The sequence below is a fragment of the Dasypus novemcinctus genome, chromosome 28, assembly GCF_030445035.2.
Source record: "Dasypus novemcinctus isolate mDasNov1 chromosome 28, mDasNov1.1.hap2, whole genome shotgun sequence".
Classification (NCBI taxonomy): Eukaryota; Metazoa; Chordata; class Mammalia; order Cingulata; family Dasypodidae; genus Dasypus; species Dasypus novemcinctus.
Genome location: NC_080700.1, coordinates 17,866,772 through 17,884,986, shown reverse-complemented (window position 1 = coordinate 17,884,986; position 18,215 = coordinate 17,866,772). Strand labels below are relative to the sequence as shown.

General features: G+C 38.3%; 1 protein-coding gene across 17 annotated transcripts in view; it reads left to right on the top strand.

Moving 5' to 3' along the window:
- Positions 1-18,215, top strand: part of LOC101422108 (zinc finger protein 596-like) — a 53,711-nt gene that overhangs the window by 16,161 nt on the left and 19,335 nt on the right. For 6 of the 17 annotated variants that reach the window (XM_012525033.3, XM_071212510.1, XM_012525036.3 and 3 more), the window contains exons 3-4: positions 6,530-6,787; positions 11,634-11,808. The exons of 2 other annotated variants lie outside the window; for them this stretch is intronic. The gene's annotated coding sequence lies outside the window, so the exon portion shown is untranslated. The remainder of the gene's footprint in view (positions 1-6,529; positions 6,788-11,633; positions 11,809-18,215) is intronic. 9 more of the 17 variants (XM_071212513.1, XM_012525035.3, XM_058289560.2 and 6 more) reach the window with 2 other exon arrangements.

Here is an 18,215-nt window from a genome sequence, read left to right as displayed (position 1 = left end):
GTGATGTGTATATCTTCAAAAATATATAATTTATAAAAATGATGTGGGGGGGTGGGAAGTGGGTTATATGGGAACCTCTTATGTTTTTTGTTTTTTCCTTCTATTTTTTAATGTAATGTTCCTTGTGATCTATTAACTTTAATTTAAAAAAATACAAGCAATTAAAAAAAAGAAAAAACTATATATAAGAGTTTCCTGTATACCCCACATCCCACCCTACCCCACTCCTTCCACATCAACAACCTCTTTCATCATTGTGGCACAGTCATCATACTTGGTGTATACATTTTGGAGCACTGCTGCACCACAAGGATTGTAGTTTACATTCTTCCCCAGTACATTCACTGGGTTATGGAAGGATATATAATGTCCAGCATCTGTCCCTGTAATATCATTTAGGATAACTCCAAGTCCCAAAAATGTCCCCACATCACACGTCTTCTTTCCTCTCCCTGCCCTCAACAACTACCATGGTGACTGTCTCCACATCAATGATAGAGTTTCTTCCATGGCTAGAGTCACAATAGTTCTATAGTAGACTACCAGTAAGTCCACTCTAATCCATATTTTATTCCTCTACCTGTGGCCCCTGGGATGGCGATGTCCACTCCACCTCTAAATCAAGAAGGGCTTAGATCTCACATGAATGATGGATGTGATACTCCTGCTTGCTGTTGTAGCACTTAATTTTATTGAGCTTCCCTTGTACGTGATAGTTCTCTTTTCTCTTACTGCCTTCAGTATTTTCCCTTTGTCTTGAGCATTGAATAATTTGACAAGTTATGTCTTGGAATAGGCAAGTTGGGATTTATACTGTTTGGGGTGTGCTTCACTTCCTGGACTTGTACCTCCATCTCCCTCAATATGTTTGGGAAGTTTTCAGCCATTATTTCCTACAACACCCCTTCTGTCCCCTTTCATTTCTCTTTTCCTTCTGGGATGCCTATAATGCATATATTTTTGTTTTTTGTTTTTCCAAATTCTACTCAATTTATTCATTTTTTAAAAAATATTACATTAAAAAAATATGAGGTCCCCATTCACCCCCACCGCTCCCACCCCACCACTCCCCCCACAGTAACACTCTCCCCCATCATCATGACATATCCATTACATCTGTTGAGTACATCTCTGGGCATCACTGCACCCCATGTCCTGTGGTCCACACCATAGCCCACACTCTCCCACGTTACATCCAGTGGGCCATGGGAGGATCTACAATGTCTGGCAATTGTCCCTGGAGCACCACCCAGGACAACTCCAAGTCCCGAAAATGCCTCCACATCTCATCTCTTCCTCCCGTTTCCCGCACCCAGCAGCCACCATGGCCACTTTTTCCACACCAATGCCACATTTTCTTGATTATTAACCACAGTAGTTCATGAATAGGATATCACTAAGTCCACTCTAATCCTTACTGTATTCCTCCTTCCTGTGGACCTTGGCTTGGTTGTGTCCATTCCACATCTATGTCAAGAGGGGGTTTAGATTCCACATGGATACTGGATGCAATTCTGCTTTCAGTTGTAGGCACTCTAGGCTCCATGGTGTGGTGGTTGACATTCTTCAACTCCATGTTAGCTTCCTACCAAATCAATGTCCAGACACCTCCTGCCCTGCAAAATCCCAAAACAGCCTGGTCCCAAAGAATTTCCAACGCTGCCCAGCCGCTTCTTTGCAGGAGAGATTATCAGGTGCGCTCACTCAGCCACCATCTTGCCCCGCCCCCCAATGCATATGTCTATGCATTTTGAATTGTCACTCAGTTCCCTTTGTCTGTGCTGGATATGTTCTTTCTTTTTATCTGTCAGTTCTACTATCTGTTTGATTGTTGTACTGTCTTCCATTTCAATAATTCTTTCTTTTGCCTGTTCAAATCTGTTGTTATTTGCTGAGAGTGTATTTTTGATTTCTTGGATTGTGCCATTCATCATCATCATATCCATTATCTTTTTGAGTATGTTTATAATTTCTTCAGTATGCTCTGCAAGTGTTTTTTTTTTTTTTTTAATATCCTTTATATCTTCCTTCACTTCATTAATTTGGTCCATGATATTTATTTAGAGAGCTTTGATTAGTTGCTCGATGATCTGCTCCTCTTCCTGGGTTTTAGTTTGTTCATTGGACTGGGCCATGTCTTACTGATTATTGGTATGGTTTGTAATTTTTTGTTTTTTGTCTGATCATCATTTTATCTTAATGGTTTGTTCAGTTGATTAGCTTCTATGCCTAGTCTCAGGTTTTATTTAGGTATTGTTTGTGTGTGTGTGTTATGCTTTCTCTTTAAGACTTTGTTCTTATTCTACTTCTTTGTTGTTTAATTTCCCTTGAAGGAAAAAGATTAGTGCCATGGCAATCCAAAGAGGTGAGAAAAGAAAAAGTATAATAGTAGAATTGATAATAAATCTTAGCAGAAGAACTGTGTAAAAATTCAGAGAATGAATATTAAAGTCATATAAGCAGTGTAGAGTTATAGCAATAGAAAAGGTGGAGTACTTACAATGAAATGGGAAACTGAATATGGAGAATATAGTATGAATTCAAAGGCCATTTTGATGAGGAGACAGGGAAAGAGAAAAGAAGGGACAATAACAGAAAGTTGGTAAAAGATAGAAAACAGAATATAAGTGTTAGAAATGAAAAGCCAGATAAGGTGGCGGCCAAATAAAGAGATTTAGAATGTAAGAGCAACTACTGAAGTTGGAAAATAGAAAGATATAGAAGGAAAAAAGATAGTGTTGGTAGCCAAAATCAGTACATACAGAAAAGAGGAGATACACAGCAAATGGGAAACAAGCTGGCATCCCCTAATTAAGAAAAAGGGGTGGGGATAAAGAGCAAAGAAAGATAAGAAAACAAAAAACAGACACATCCACAGGCAGGGAGTCAACCAAACATTAAGAAAAATCAGGCTTCTTTCTTAAGCCCCTGTGGAGATTTTCAGGCTGCTGGTATTTATCAGTTACCCTGCAGCTTTGCAGATTTTGAAGTGAGTTTTAATGAGTAAACTAAGTTAAATTATGTGATAAAAGTAATCTTTTTTTAGGAAAAATTTGAGACCCACCAAAAGCTCATACAAGGATAATGTCTATGTTTTCCCTGTCCTAAAGTATCAGCTAAATGTGTATATCCCTATGGGTCACTGCTCTCAGAGGAGCTGAAAATTGTACTAGAGAACTTGCGCATTTAAAGCTGAAACTCCTACACTGAGGTAAAATTTCTTTCTGGGTCCATTTGCTCTTCCAAAACAGCCCCTTTCCCCATGGCTGGATTGACTCTTTTCAATTGGATAAACTGCTAATTAGGACTCTATCCTTCCCCCCCCCCCCCCACACACACACACTTTTTTAGCTGCTTTCTCTCCCCGGGTGACAAGAAGCAATGACTTGTGTGAGAGTTCCCTTTTGAAATTCAATGAGACCCTGATGAATTAACTCACCACGGAAATAATGACTCTCAGTCTCTTTGAAAGAGAGCATCCACACCTTGTTGGGAAACCTAAATATGCTCTTGGAAGCTTATTAAGCACTTCTTACTATCCCCCTCCCTTACCTGTGTTGCACAGGATTAGTTAATTGCCTGTTTTCACCTTCTCCCATATGAATTTTCCCTATCCCAGGGAGGTTAGTTAAATCAGGCTGCCTCAGCAGATTCACCTCCCCCCTTCCTGGTTTCTCTTCAAGCCAGCTAGTATGCTCCTCAAAACTCCATAAAGGAGGTCCAAACAATTGAACCCACACTTGTGGTACTCCTCTCCACTCTTCACCGGAGTCCCACTCTCAGAGTTTGTCTCCTCTGGCTGTGTGGCCATCAGGGTTCAGGGAATGCCCTGGCTTCCTGACCTGATGGAGGGACTTAGCTATGCCACAGTTCCAGCCTCAAGCACCAAGAACTCATTGTTTTACCTTGGGCAATCACTCTTTTTTTGCACTCTCTCCAAACCAATCTCCTGCTTTGTGGTCCCCAAAACAGCTCTCTCAGGCAAGATGTTGTCCCCACTCAGCTGGTTTTTGGGGGAGAGATGATGTGGGTGCACTGACTGACACCATCTTGCCCCTCCTTCTTCCAATACACTTTAAAGTCCAATTTCTGAGACACTGAGGTTCCAAGTGAGAAAATTTATTTGCTAGGCATGCAAAGTGATCATTGGTTTTAACAAGGGCCCAAAAATCTTCCTCCTTGATTTTGAGGAGTGTAGCGTTTCTGTAGTTTCAAACGGGAGAGTGGAGTGGTTACAAACACAATAGGAAATATTCACAAGCCTAGTTTCCAAATAACCATAAATAAATGTAAGATTAGTCTAGAATAGACACCACAATAGTAAGAAAACACAAGGATGAGCCTAGTTTTGAAATTACCTTAAACAAAGGTAAGGTCAGACTGGAATAACCATCATAATATCATGTATACAGAAGGGTGTGCCTCCTTTGAAATAATCATAAAGAAGGGTGAGGTTGACCTATCCAGTTTCAGTAGTTTCAGGTATTAGCTTTGGGCTATTCTATAATTTGCATTCCAGAAGTTAGGGGTACTTGGCAGGATTCCTTTTAATGAGGATCTAGGGCTGCAAAAGGGATCCTTGGAACAAAAATGGTTAAGAACTTATGTTATAACTGTTAACAGAATTTCCTTCTGATAGAAAGCAGTGTTGGGTCAGAGTCAGTGTTCATCCTTTATGGTAGAAGAAAGTTGTGGATGGCTACCTTATTCAATCAGTATGTGGTTGATAGTAAAGTGTATATGTTGTAGAAGTCAAGAGAGGTTCAATTATTTGTGTATAGAAAGGCCAGGACTCAGGAATAATTTTGGGAAGGAAAAAGGATTTATTTGTGACCACCTGGGCTCAGAGCTTCTCATTCAAAATCCAAACCCTGAACAAGATTTTTGAATTCTTTTTATACAGAAGAAGGGCCAAATCCGTCTTTGTTTCAGTGCTTAGTAAGCTTGAAATAACATGTATCTTCCACATCCTAGGTAAGCTTTTAGCATGGACTTCATACATTCTAGATAAACTTTAGCACATTTGGTTTGCATTTTCTCTGACTACTTAAAGTTTATAGAGTTTGCATTGCTAAACTGTTTTTCTGGGACTGGAGTTGTTGTCATGGTTACCAAGGGCAGGGCTGCAGTTCTCACTGTCCCAAATGCACAGCTAGGACACATACAGTTCAGATAATCTTCAAAGAGATGAACAGCCCCCCCCCCATAGCCTACATCATTTCCCACCTTTATGCTAGCTTATTTTGCTAAGCTTTGGCATAATTATTGTTTGAGCTATGAGATAGGTGGCTGTTGGGTTGTTTTGATTGATTAGTCCACTTATCAATTTCCCAGTGACGGCCCAAGACAAAGTTCCTGGGTAACATCCAGGGTTTATCCTGTTTTCAGAAGTTCTCTTCCTGGACAGTAGAATCCTGGGGGTTATTGGTGCTTATGTAGATTTCTTGCTAAGTTCCAGATCCATCTATTAATTTTATTTTACCCTTAGAGAGTTTACACCTTTAATCTTAAAGGGGTCCTGAAGGGAGATGATCTGTTTTTTTTAACTACTTCCTGCTGGCCATGGGTTGTAGTCCTTACCTAACAAGGTGAAAAACTTTGTTATTTTATTTTGACTGGAGGAAGGTAGATCTGGCATTCTGTACAAAGCTGGATGAAGTTTTCATATGGTTAATAAGATGTTCATTCTGAAAGAAACAAAATTAAAATTTTTGGAATACCTGTTTTTTAAAAGAGGACATTGGATTACAGAGGTCAACAAGGTTAGGTGCCTATAAAGATGGCACCCTTTTTAAAAGTTAGTGGAGAACTATATATATATATATATATATATATATAAAGTTTTTTATTTTCAGAGAGAAATTATAATAGATAATCGAATTCGGTACTTAGCTTGTTTTGAAGATGCATTTTAGGCTGTTTAATGATTGGCACTTGTGCTCTGTCAGGTGCTTCTGGTGAATTGGCAACTTTTGGACAGTTGTTTTTGTTGAGGATTAGTGTTGGAAATTCCCTTAAGTTTTTTAGCTGTGGGAATGATCAGAACTACAGAATAAATTATTTTTTACAATTCAGTTTCAATTGAATAATTTCTGGTAATTTTGACTGTTCAATAGGTGACCCATTACTAGCAAGCAAGCCTCATTTTGCTAACAATAGAGTAGTAGGGTGGCTGAGCCTGGCACCAATTAACCGGCTACCTGCAAGCCACTGGTGGCCCATTGTTTTCAGCTAAGACCACCACCTTATTTTATAGACATGTTTATTAACTATTTAGAAAATGAAGTTACCAGGAATTTAACATAATTAATGTACTTTTGTATCTGATCCAGAATAGAAAAGATAACATTATAATTGTTAGGCATATATTTAGAAGAGGATAGAAGTACAGCACTTAATATTAATTAATGTATTACTTAATGCATAAGAATTCTGAGTTGTAAATTAATAGTTTTTAAGTTTCAGGTTTGTAATACCTTACATGTTATTCTCTTCATGGGAGCAGGCCATAATGCCAATTGTGTTTAAGTTTTATTTACAGTATCCTGATAATCATGGCTCCAGTTAGCATGTTCTTCACACAGTGAACAAGTCACAGCATCGTTGATCCTAGAGAGAGTTTCCAGTATTTTACTGTCCTGGTGCACAGCACTCTCTAGCACTATGGAACAGTGCCAGTCTGGAGGTGATATCCAGTGTATGCTTGGCTGTACCAACCCATCATTGGCTGCTGCAGGATCTTGAAACTGCAATGTAGTTTCCATCCACTTCAGGAGCAGAACTAGAGGTGAGATATAGTAAACATTTCTATTTGAGGGATCAGTGACCAGCCTAGCCAATAACTCACATGGAGAGGCAACCTGTAATATATTCAAGACCTGGTTTGAATGCACAAGAGAGTTTGACAATGTTAAAGTTTATCCTTTGTTTATATATAATATATATTTAAACATTTTTAATGCAACACATTATGCATCAAATGACTTTATTTTTTACACTTTTACCATGAAGATCCTAGCATGCCTTTTACCTTAGTAGTAGAAGGAAAATAAAACTATTTTTCATTATTAAAATGAAAATGGATGATTTTGAATAGAATTAAGGTAACTTTTCATTACCATTTACTTCAATATGAACCTTGTGGTGACCTTCAAACAGGTTTTATTATCATGAAGTTATTTTTTGCCATCAATACCAATCCAGGTTTTTAGTTAACAATGGCTTCTAGAACTCAAACCATTTAAATGTTTCAGTTTGAGATGTTTTTACAAACTTTTTACAATTAACCACAATCACATAGACTAGTTACCTTATATTTAAATAAACTTACTAAATTACAATTACCAACCAAAGAAGTTTACTTTATTCATTTAAGAGAGCATATCAACAATTTTCCTTAGGTTAATTTCATTAACATGAACTTAAAATTTTCATTAGTCCAAAGATTTTGTACATATAATGTTAACTTATTTAATGGGTATTTTATAAACCAAGGGAAATTACACTCAAGTTAAATAAAATTGAAACCATTATAGTTTATGTAAAGAATGTTCTCTTTCCTTTCTTTACAGGAAGCTAAAACCTCTTTTCTTTGTTTACATTCTGAAACGGAATAATTTTGAAAGCATACTTTTAGGCTCTGGAATATGTTATAATTGCATAATTTGTTTAATCATAATTTAGGAAAGATTTTTCCATAGCTTTTATGGACTTTCTTTTACTTACTGAAATTTGGTAATAGAATTATTAACCACCCTTATTTTAAGACTGTTGAAAAGTTTAAACTGGGGAATTACAGGGCAAACTGATTCTTAATTCTCCAGCCTTTTAATCTGCTACACCTAGCCCCTCCCTCAAATCTCTTGCAAAGAGAACACCTTTTCCCAATAGTTCCTATAATCAGATTTCTATGACCTTTCCATCCTGCGTAGTCTATTTGGCCTCCAGGAATATTTATTCACATATATAACTGCATCTTTACTTTTTAACAATTTGAACAGAGCTCTTTTAAGAATTTTCATTTGTTAATTTGATAGTATCATCCCAATATGTGAAGATATACACTGAGCAAATAGGCAGACACAAATAGTTTTACACAGAAACACAACTCATTGATGTTACATTTTGCATTATTTTATATACCGTTTAGTTTAAGTTGGGTTCTAGAAATATGTACTACTTATATAACTGCATATTTAAGCACAACAATTTGAGCAAATAGGAAGACATGAATATTTTGACACAGAAACATAACTTAATTTTACTTAAAACTTTCATTTTTTAAAATAAAATAAGTGTAACTGCAAAACATTTGAAAGACTCATGAAAGGGTTTTTTTTTACCCGTAATTTGCACTATGACCATGCAGTTCTGACAAGACTTTTGTTTCTTAACTAATGGCTTGTAACCAAAATGTTCCCAATGTTTTAATACAGTTTTCCTTTGTTTCAAAACCTTATATTTTACTTCGACTTTAGCAGATTTTTGATGAGTAAGACTAATTCTATGTATATTCACCGAGGCTATTGAAGCCTCAGGGAGGCTGGTTTCTCTCATGAATTGCTACTTTTAGGAACCCTGACAGTCAAGGCAGGAGGCCTCCTTCATTTCCCAGTCCTTGGCGATAAAAACACCCCAGTGGACGTTCACCCCTGAGGGTCAAGAATTCCCCTAGCAGCAATTTAGTTCACACTTGGAATCATGAGAGAAAGCAGGATTACTAATACCAGTAGGACAGGAGACAGGGATGTCTCATGTATGCTTTTCCCTGAGCTGTAGGGGCAGAAACTGTTATGAAATAACCATAAGCAGAGGCAAGAGGTGAGGCTAGGCTTGAAGTGACCATAAACGAAGGTAAGGTTAGTTTAGAATTTACGCTTAAAATAATAGGTTCAGACTAAATTCACCCAGTTATAATTTCAGTTATTATACTTCTGCTGTTTTATAATATAAATACATCTATAAATGATCTTAAATCTTAGTTACAGTTTTCATTAAGTTGAATTATTAAAGGGTGGATCAGATTTCCAAGAATCACAAGTAAATTCAGTCTGCAATTACCATCACAATAGCTGAAATCCAGGCTACATTTACTCCATTGCAATACCCCAGCTACCAAGTTTTATACACACACACACACACACACACACACACACACATACATACATACACATAAGGGTACTTATGCAATGATTCTAAGTCTTAGCTATAGTTCTTAGTATGTTTTGCTTTGAGATGAATTGGACACCTTTATTAATTAAGTTACAAGAACTTGTTAGTAATAACCCGGCATAGTTTTCCTGTTTTTTTTCCTGCAGTATTTCATGACCCTTACTGCTGACTACTTTCAGCTAAACCATTAAAAGGGCTATCAAGTGATTAGAGGTCTGTTGTTTTCAAGCAATAGCCTCCTTCCTTTAGACAAGTTTACAGCTTTAAAACATTTCAAAGCATTTTTACATAGGCTCACAGGGAGAGAGATTTGGAAAGGCAGAACCTGGGCAGAATGCAATTTTTTTTGGCCTTTACACCTTAGGGGGGGAACTTTATTGCATTAATTTTGATCCTGCTCTGTGTCCCCTTCACCTCCCCCCTTCCAGGCAGTCAGGTGCATAGTGATTAAATAGGAATGTGGCTTACAAATAGAAGGTGTGGACTCACTGGAAAGGAGCAAGCCGCTTCCCCCTTTTCAGCTCTCTGCTAAAATGGCTTGAAAGAACTTTTCACATTTGGCACCTTTCCCATGGATGCCTTGTCCTGGCAGGGCTAATATTCAAGTCACTGACTCCACCAGCCACCCTGACTGGGCCAACTTCAACAAACTTGGGTGCATGATGTGGACATGGACACAGACAATCCCTGAGTTCTGGCAAATGGGGCTGACCCAGAGAGGCAAGACAGCAGAGCATGCGCACACACATTCACGCCATGGTTTTGCTTTATAAACTGAAATCAATTCACTTTTCTGCCAATGGCAAGGGAGGGTTCCAGATTAACCAAATTTTACCACTTTACGTAATTACACAATTCTAACACTAGCATTGAGCTGACACAGACAGAAGCACAAAACTTATTAATCTCACTTACAACTTCTATATATACTTTCTTCAGCACAGCTGCCCCAACAGCCATTACAAACTTTTGAAAGAGAGAACTCTTAACATTAACGTCTGATATGAAGTGAATTCATTCATAATTCAGCACTATAACAAAAGATTCCAGCTAGATCTTTTTTGCTGTTTAACTTTACACCCAGACCAAGCTTAACTAAAAAGCTGATTCATTTTCTTGTAGCCAAGTTTTTCAAAATCCAAACCAATTTCCAGGACGTTAGGACTCGAACCTCTAAGCATCCCTTCTTATTGTAATCAAGCCTTCACTATTTCAGTGGAGACAAGACCAGTACCAAATTCTAACATGCAGTTAGACAAACCCCAAACACGAGGCTTTTTCCCTTTTTTCTCTTTTTTATTTTTTAGACCTAGGGCTTCCCCCAAATTTCTGGAGGTACTGGAGTTCCCTTGGAAGGTGATCAGGCTCCCCTTCCTAGCAATTAAAGCTAGAGTTTTCCTGACTATGCTCCCCAGGGGGTCTTACCACCTTCTCTGTTTGGAGTCTTTTTAGTTCCCAGAATTTTTTTTCAGACCTTCCATTGTCTTCGATTTTCATTAGGAAGATTCTGGTGGAGCCCACATCTTTTCTGAATTAAATGTAATCCAGGCGTCCCCAGACTGGGGTTCACCTGAGTCCTCCTGGCTTCCTCAGAGATCCATCCAGAAGGGGTAGTGAAATGCTATCTTCTCTGGCCTTCATTTGCAAATCTCAGACGAGTCCCCAAAAATGTGTAGAAGTTGAGAGAGCTTCAGTTATTTGTGTATAGAAAGGCCAGGACTCAGGAATAATTTTGGGAAGGAAAAAGGATTTATTTATGACCAGCTGGGCTCCAAGCTTCTCATTCAAAATCCAAGCCCTGAACAAGATTTTTGAGTTATTTTTATACAGAGAAAGGGCCAAATCATTCTTTGTTTCAGTGCTTTATGAGCTTGAATTAACATGTATCTTCCACATCCTAGGTAAGCTTTTAGCATGGACTGCATACTTCTAGATAAGCTTTAGCATATTTGATTTCATTTTCCCTGAATACTTAAAGTTTATAAAGTTTGCATTGCTAAAAATGTTTTTCTGGGACTGGAGTTATTGTCATGGTTACCAAGGGCAGGGCTGCAGTTCTCACTTTCCCAAATACACAGCTCAGGACATGTACAGCTCAGGTTATCTGTGAGGAGATGAACAGACCGCCCCCCCCCCCAAGCATAGCCTACATCATATACACTCTAGAACAATGAAAATTTTCCTTGATTTTTCAGCACAAATATTTTTACTTACATGGTCACATTGGTGACTTAGAAAATACTGGTAGATTTCCATTTCTCTTAGATATGCACATTAGTAAGAATCATTTTGTTATAGATGCTTTAGAGTACTTGCCCAGGACAACCAAAATTCATAAAAGTATGATATATCTTTGAAAAAGCAGGAAGGTTGGTTTTGAGAATTTTAGAGGGAAGTAAATGACACAAGGTGTGCCTTGAGTAGTTTTATCTTGACAAACATCTGTGTATTTTGATTTGTAGGACTGATGATGTTGTAACTACATTATGAAAGAGTTTGCCATCAAAATGGTGGTTTTTCTAGAGAGAATGAAGCTCTGAACTACACTTGTGATGAAAATAGCTTCATTAAGACTTGAATTCCTTGTATTCTTAGTCCGCTTGGATTCGCATGGATACGGGAGAGAATTTTAACCAGGTGGGAGAGTCCTCATTTATTTGGTAAAAGATTTATTGTTTAATCAGAATGTATTATTTTTTTAATTAAAAAATGTTTTAAAATTTCTCTCCCCTTCCCCCTCCCCCCAGTTGTCTCCTCTCTGTGTCCATTCTCTGTGTGTCCTTCAGTGTCCGCTTGTATTCTTGTCAGCAGCACTGGGAATCTGTGTCTCTCTTTTTTGTTGTCATTTTGCTGCATCAGCTCTCCATGTGTGCAGCACCACTCCTGGGCAGGCTGCACTTTTTTCACAGGGGGCAGCTCTCCTTATGGGGAGCACTCCTTGTGCATGGGGCTCCTGTATACCGGGGAACACCCCTGCAATGCACGGCACTCCTTGCATGCATCAGCACTGTGCATGGGCCAGCTCACCACACCAGTCAGGAGGCCCTAGGTTTGAATCCTGAACCTTGCATGTGGTAGGAGGACACTCTTATCAGTTAAACCAAATCCACTTCCCCGAATGTATAATTTTTGACCAAAGGCAGTTGGATGAAGGCCAACTGAGGTCAGGTTAACTTATTGTGGATGTATAATATTTCTGGATTTATAACTATTTACTCATATTCAAAAGGAAACTCATTTAATATATTACCACTCAAGGAAGGGTTTTATGCAATTGGACTAGGGAAGAGACCAAAATATGAAAAAAAGCAAACAAACATATAATTCTATAATGCAAAATTATATGAGTGACCCGAAGGAATAGTAGAATTTTAATATAGCCTATAGGAAGGGCAAAGGATACTGTTGGTTGTAGTGAAGATTCTGAGGAAATGACAAAAAAACACTAGAACATGAGTATGAAGTGGGAAGTTTTTTGAGGGACTACCATGAAAATGAAGGGTGATTATAGTGTTCAGTGCTGAAATAATAGCTAGTAAGAATATATTTGTGTGTTTCTGAGTAATGAATTCTTATTTAATCCTTAGGTGCCTGAAGGAGTCCTTACTTAATTTGAAGGAAAATATTTTATTAAAGTGGCATACCTTGATTATATTCATCTTGATTGACATCTAGGTTAATCAAAGAGCTAGCTCTAGAAAAAGGATTTTTATTTTAGATTTCTGAGCTCATGCTGGTAGTAATGTCTTGAGTTATATTGGATTTTTTTGCCTTTGCCTAATGAAAATAGAGATGTACACTCTCATTTTTGAGCCAACAGTAGTGTAAAATGAAGCAATTGAATAAATATGTGATTGCCATGATAGTATAGAGAAGTGAGAGAGAAAGGGGGCTACAATTCAGTCTTGAGATGTTCTAATAATACTGTTTGAGTCCTGCCATGCAGAACACAAGAAGAAGCAATACACTCGGGACTGAGATATCAGAGAAGTCTAGGAAAAGAAAATTCCCAGAAGGCCCAATATTTTAGTTCCAAGTTATAGACTGAAGCACACACCCTGGATTTATTCATGGGGAGCTTATTGGAGATGGTATCATGATTTACTTAAGAGGAAACCTGTCATGTTACTGACTCATCATTTAAGGTTGTGTGAATAAAGGGTAAAAGTGCTCATGTAGGTTGATTGTGAAAGAAGAAAAAGGAGATCAGGCATAAGAGATGAAATAGGCACAGCGGGCATTTGGGTTCATAATAGAAGAGAAACAATAAGGTTAAATGATGAGGTGATTATGATAAAAGAGACCAGTTGTTGGTAATTATTTAAAAAAGAAATAGGAAGACCAGGAATTCAGTTGGAGACATTCAACTTAATCAGATGACAAGACCCTTCAGTGAGAGAGAAGGAGTAACTAATGGGTATGAATGCAGGAATATCTGTAGACATTGTGGTGCTAGTTTGAGGTGATTTTTAAAAATTACATCGTTTGCCTGGTTATTACAATGGTAATCTCATCTGGTAAAAGTAATATTAAATGTGAGAATACGTGGTACTCCAAACATCGGACTCGAAGTGATTATGGAAGATGGAAGAATGACTCAATAAGATATAGTCTTTTTTTCCAGATGTATTTGAAAACACCAGGATTTGTGATTCTGTATTTACTCATAAAACAAGAGCTTAGTAATGTGCTGTGTGACATGCAGTAATAAACCTGACACAAAATTAGAGTCATCTCTGTGGACAGATAGAGAAAATAGTAAGATATCTATTGGCACATAGGGTAAATGCAGTGATAACAGAAATGTTTTTGGAAAAAGACATTGACCCAAAACGGGAATAGTTTATATGGCCAAGGGACTTCAAAGTGAGTCAAGAGATTATTCCAGAGATTATGATTATATCTGTCTCAGCAGGTTTTCCTTGACAGCCAAAGTTGATACTATCCAAAATAGCAGGGCTCTTGAGAGCTCTAGAAACATCCAGACACTATAGTCAGGTCAGATAGTTCAGGAGCTTGGTGCCTTGCCAGTGTGCTCTACTTTGTAATTTATGCTCCCCAGGGTGATAGAGTTGGACTCAGTTGTGGTTTCCCTACACATGGCTCTTCTGTCCTTCTGTTTGAACCTCTAATTAGTATTAGAGTTGGTACGTGTACATCCAAGAGTCTTAAATCTTTGGGTTGTCCATGTGCCAGCTGGACCCTGAAAGTCCATTGAGTTGCAATACTTACTCTCCAGTTCATTGGCCACACCCAGGACAACTAACAAGGAGGTGGGAATTGTTGATTTCCATACCACAGAACTGAGAAGGTCTACAACTCAAACAAGAGAGTTCCATCCACCAGCCCAAATGGATAACAGCGCCTTCTTAATTAGAAATGGAATGGACATCAGTATCCCAGAATCCTTAGGACTGGGGAGTGAACTGTGAACTAAAGTAGACTTACTGGTATTCTGCTATAGACTTATTGTGATTCTAACAGTGGTAGAATTTTTTTTTTTATTAATATTGACTACTTGATAATTTTTTATTTTTTATTTTTTTTGTCTTTATTCATTTTTTAAAATATTACATTTAAAAAATATGAGGTCCCCATATACCCCCACCCCCCTCACCCCACTACTACCCCCATAGCAAAATTCTCCTCCATCATCATGAGACATTCATTGCATTTGGTGAATACATCTCTGAGCATAGCTGCACCTCATGGTCAATGGTCCACATCATAGCCCACACTCTCCCATGTTCCATCCAGTGGGCCATGGGAGGACCTACAATGTCCAGTAATTGTCCCTGCAGCACCACCCAGGACAACTCCAAGTCCTGAAAACACCCCCACATCTCATCTCTTCCACCCATTCCCCACACCCAGTAGCCACCATGGCCACTTTCTCCACACCAATGCCACATTTTCTTCAATTACTAATCACAATAGTTCATGAATAGAATATCAGTAAGTCCACTCTAATCCATATTCTATTTCTCCATCTTGTGGACCTTGGATTGGTTGTGTCCCTTCCACATCTATGTCAAGAGGGGGCTTAGATTCCACATGGATGCTCTATGCAATCCTCCTGCTTTCAGTTGTAGGCACTCTTGGCTCCATGCTGTGGTGGTTGACCTTCTTCAATTCCATGTTAGCTGAGTGGAGTAAGTCCAATAAACCAGAGTGTAGGAGCTGAAGTCTGTTGAGGCTCAGGGCCTGGCTATCATATGGTCAGTCCAGAGAATCAGATTCCCTGGGTATATATTAAACCCCAGCACCAACTACAATTCTGGTAAAGTAACAGGAAAGGCTTGTGAAAAGAGAGCACATCAGAGTCCAGCTCCATCACACATAAACATCAACTCCAAAGTAGGGCCAACTGGCATGGCAGTGAACTCCATCTACCATGACCATAAAATCTGTTGGTCTCTGTAGCCCTCAGAAGAACCAATACCTGGGGTTGTATCTACTTTATCTGTCTCTGGGACTCTGCTGAGGTGTGCATAAGGGTAACCCCTCCGATAACCTCCCGGCTCTTTTTGGAGACTCATAGCCATATAAACTCATTTGTCCTTTCCATTTCCCCCTTGATTTAGGTCAAAAAGCATTTTTAACTCCTGTTATTATATGTAGACAGAGATAATCTGCTGGTCCGAGTTGAACCTTTTATTCAAGGTCATTTTCTAGTTACATCATCAGCTGGTATTTGGTAGTAATCCCTCGGCACCAGGGAGGCTCATCCCTGGGAGTCATGTCCCACACTTGGGGGAAGGCAACGAATTTACATGCTAAGTTTGGCTTCGAGACTGGCCACATTTGACCAACATGGAGGCTCTCAGGAGGTAAGTCTTAGGCACACTGTTGCTCTAGGCCTTGTTCTTATTTCAGGTGCACAGGCTCACAAGCATAGTCATTAGTATCAGGGGCTCATTGTTGGACGTTCATTCTTTTTTGGTCTTTGCTGTTGCACTTGGGGGATTGTTGCTGTTCCTTTAGGGATTGTGATAGAACTCCCCTGGCTAGGATCTCAGCACTCCCTCAGTTGTTGTTTTTAATTGTTTCCACTATGAAAATATCCAAACATTTTTATGTACCCTGGATATATGTCCTGTAGAACTCCCTGGCAACCATGTGTCCCCTGTCAATAACAGTCCACACCAGTATTCCTCCGCTGCCATTGTTGAACCTCTCTGTGACCCAAAACTTTCTGAAAAGTGAAGCCCAATATATTGCCAGGTTCCCTTCATAGTAAAATGGAATATAGTGATGAGTTTAAAGGTTAGATATAGAATACATATTAATTTGGAAAAATTCTACATCCTATCTTTTTCTTTTCTTTTTTTCAATTATTAAGCTTATCTTCACAAGAGTTTTAGATCACAGTAATTCATATATACAATATACAGTACTCCCACATATCCAATGTAAAACCTTTTCCCTTCCACAGCAATAATGTTTTAACATATTCATACCATATTTACTGAAACTGATATACAGATATTGAGACAATAGCTTTCAAACAAGGTAACATTTGTGTTTACATTGGGGTTTATATTTTAGACTATACAATATTCTAAATTTTTAGTTATGTTTTACATTATGATTTATATTTTAGCCTATCAGCCCCTATATATTTTTGGTATAATTTTATATGTCTTATATCCATCCTTGTGTACTCTTGTGAAACACTTCTATTGCATACACAGTTACATTGGTTCCACCTATTCAATACCTATTTCCCGCTCCCCTTAGGGCCCACAATCTTCATTTATTGAAGAGCTTTGTTCAGAGATACTTGGAACAGTATTGAGGGTTTGACATGCTCACCTGCCCTGATGCCCTAGGAGCCACCATATCTCTTGAGAGATACAGTTCCCTCTACTTGATGGCATCAGTCATCCCCAGGATGTGTATATACCTTCACTCTCATTATATGGGTCTCTACCCAATGATATAACCCACTCTGGCAAATGGAGAATTCACATATTCCCTAGGAGTCTATCCTGTGTCAGATTATCCCCTTTAAGTATCTTAAACAGGTAACTTTCCTTATTATATTTTTGAAAAGATTTACTCAGCATTATAGTCTCAACGAACACCTGACAATCTCCTATGTTCGTGTATTGCCCCACCCTCCCCCCAATTTCTTGGACAGTATTACCCATCCTCCCATCCCTAGCCCCCATCATGCCTGCAAAGCCCCACCCAAAGGTAACTATGCCCCCATTTTATCCCTCCCTTGTATGCATACTTACTTCCAGCTTATCATAGATTTCACCCATGTAGATGTCATCTTACATCCTTCCTCTACCCCACAATTTCCTGTAAGCCTATCATCCAGTCTCTAGCTCTCTGAGGCAGCTTGGTTTACTTATATTTCATATCATTGAGGTCATGTTCTATGTATCATCTGCAAATAATGAAATTTTGACTTCTTCCTTTCCAATTTGAATGCCTTTTATATCTGGTTCTTGCCTCAGTGCTCAAGCAAGTATTTCTAAGACAATATTAAATATTAGAGGAGAGAGTGGGCATCCTTGTCTTGTTCCTGATCTTAGAGGGAAGGATTTTAGGATTCCAACATTGTAAACAATGTTGGCTGTGGATTTTTCATATATACTCTTTATCATGTTCAAAAAATTTCCTTGTATTCCAATCTTTTGGAGTGTTTTTATCAAGAAAGGGTGCAGTATTTTGTCAAATACTTTTTCTGCATCTATAGATATAATCATGTGATTTTTTCCCTTCAATCTGTTTATTATGGTGTATTACATTGATTGATTTTCTTATGTTGAACCATCCTTGCATACCCGGAATGAATCCCACTTGGTCATGGTGTATAATTCATTTAATGTGTTGTTGAATACGATTAGCAAGTATTTTGTTGAGTATTTTTGGGTCTAGGTTCATAAGAGAAATTGGTCTGTAATTTTCCTTTCTTGTGGTGTCTTTATTTGGCTTTGGTACTAGGGTAATGTTGGCATCATAGAATGAGTTAGGCAATGTTCCATCTGTTTCGATTTTTTGGAAGAGTTTCAGCAGGATTGGTGTTAGTT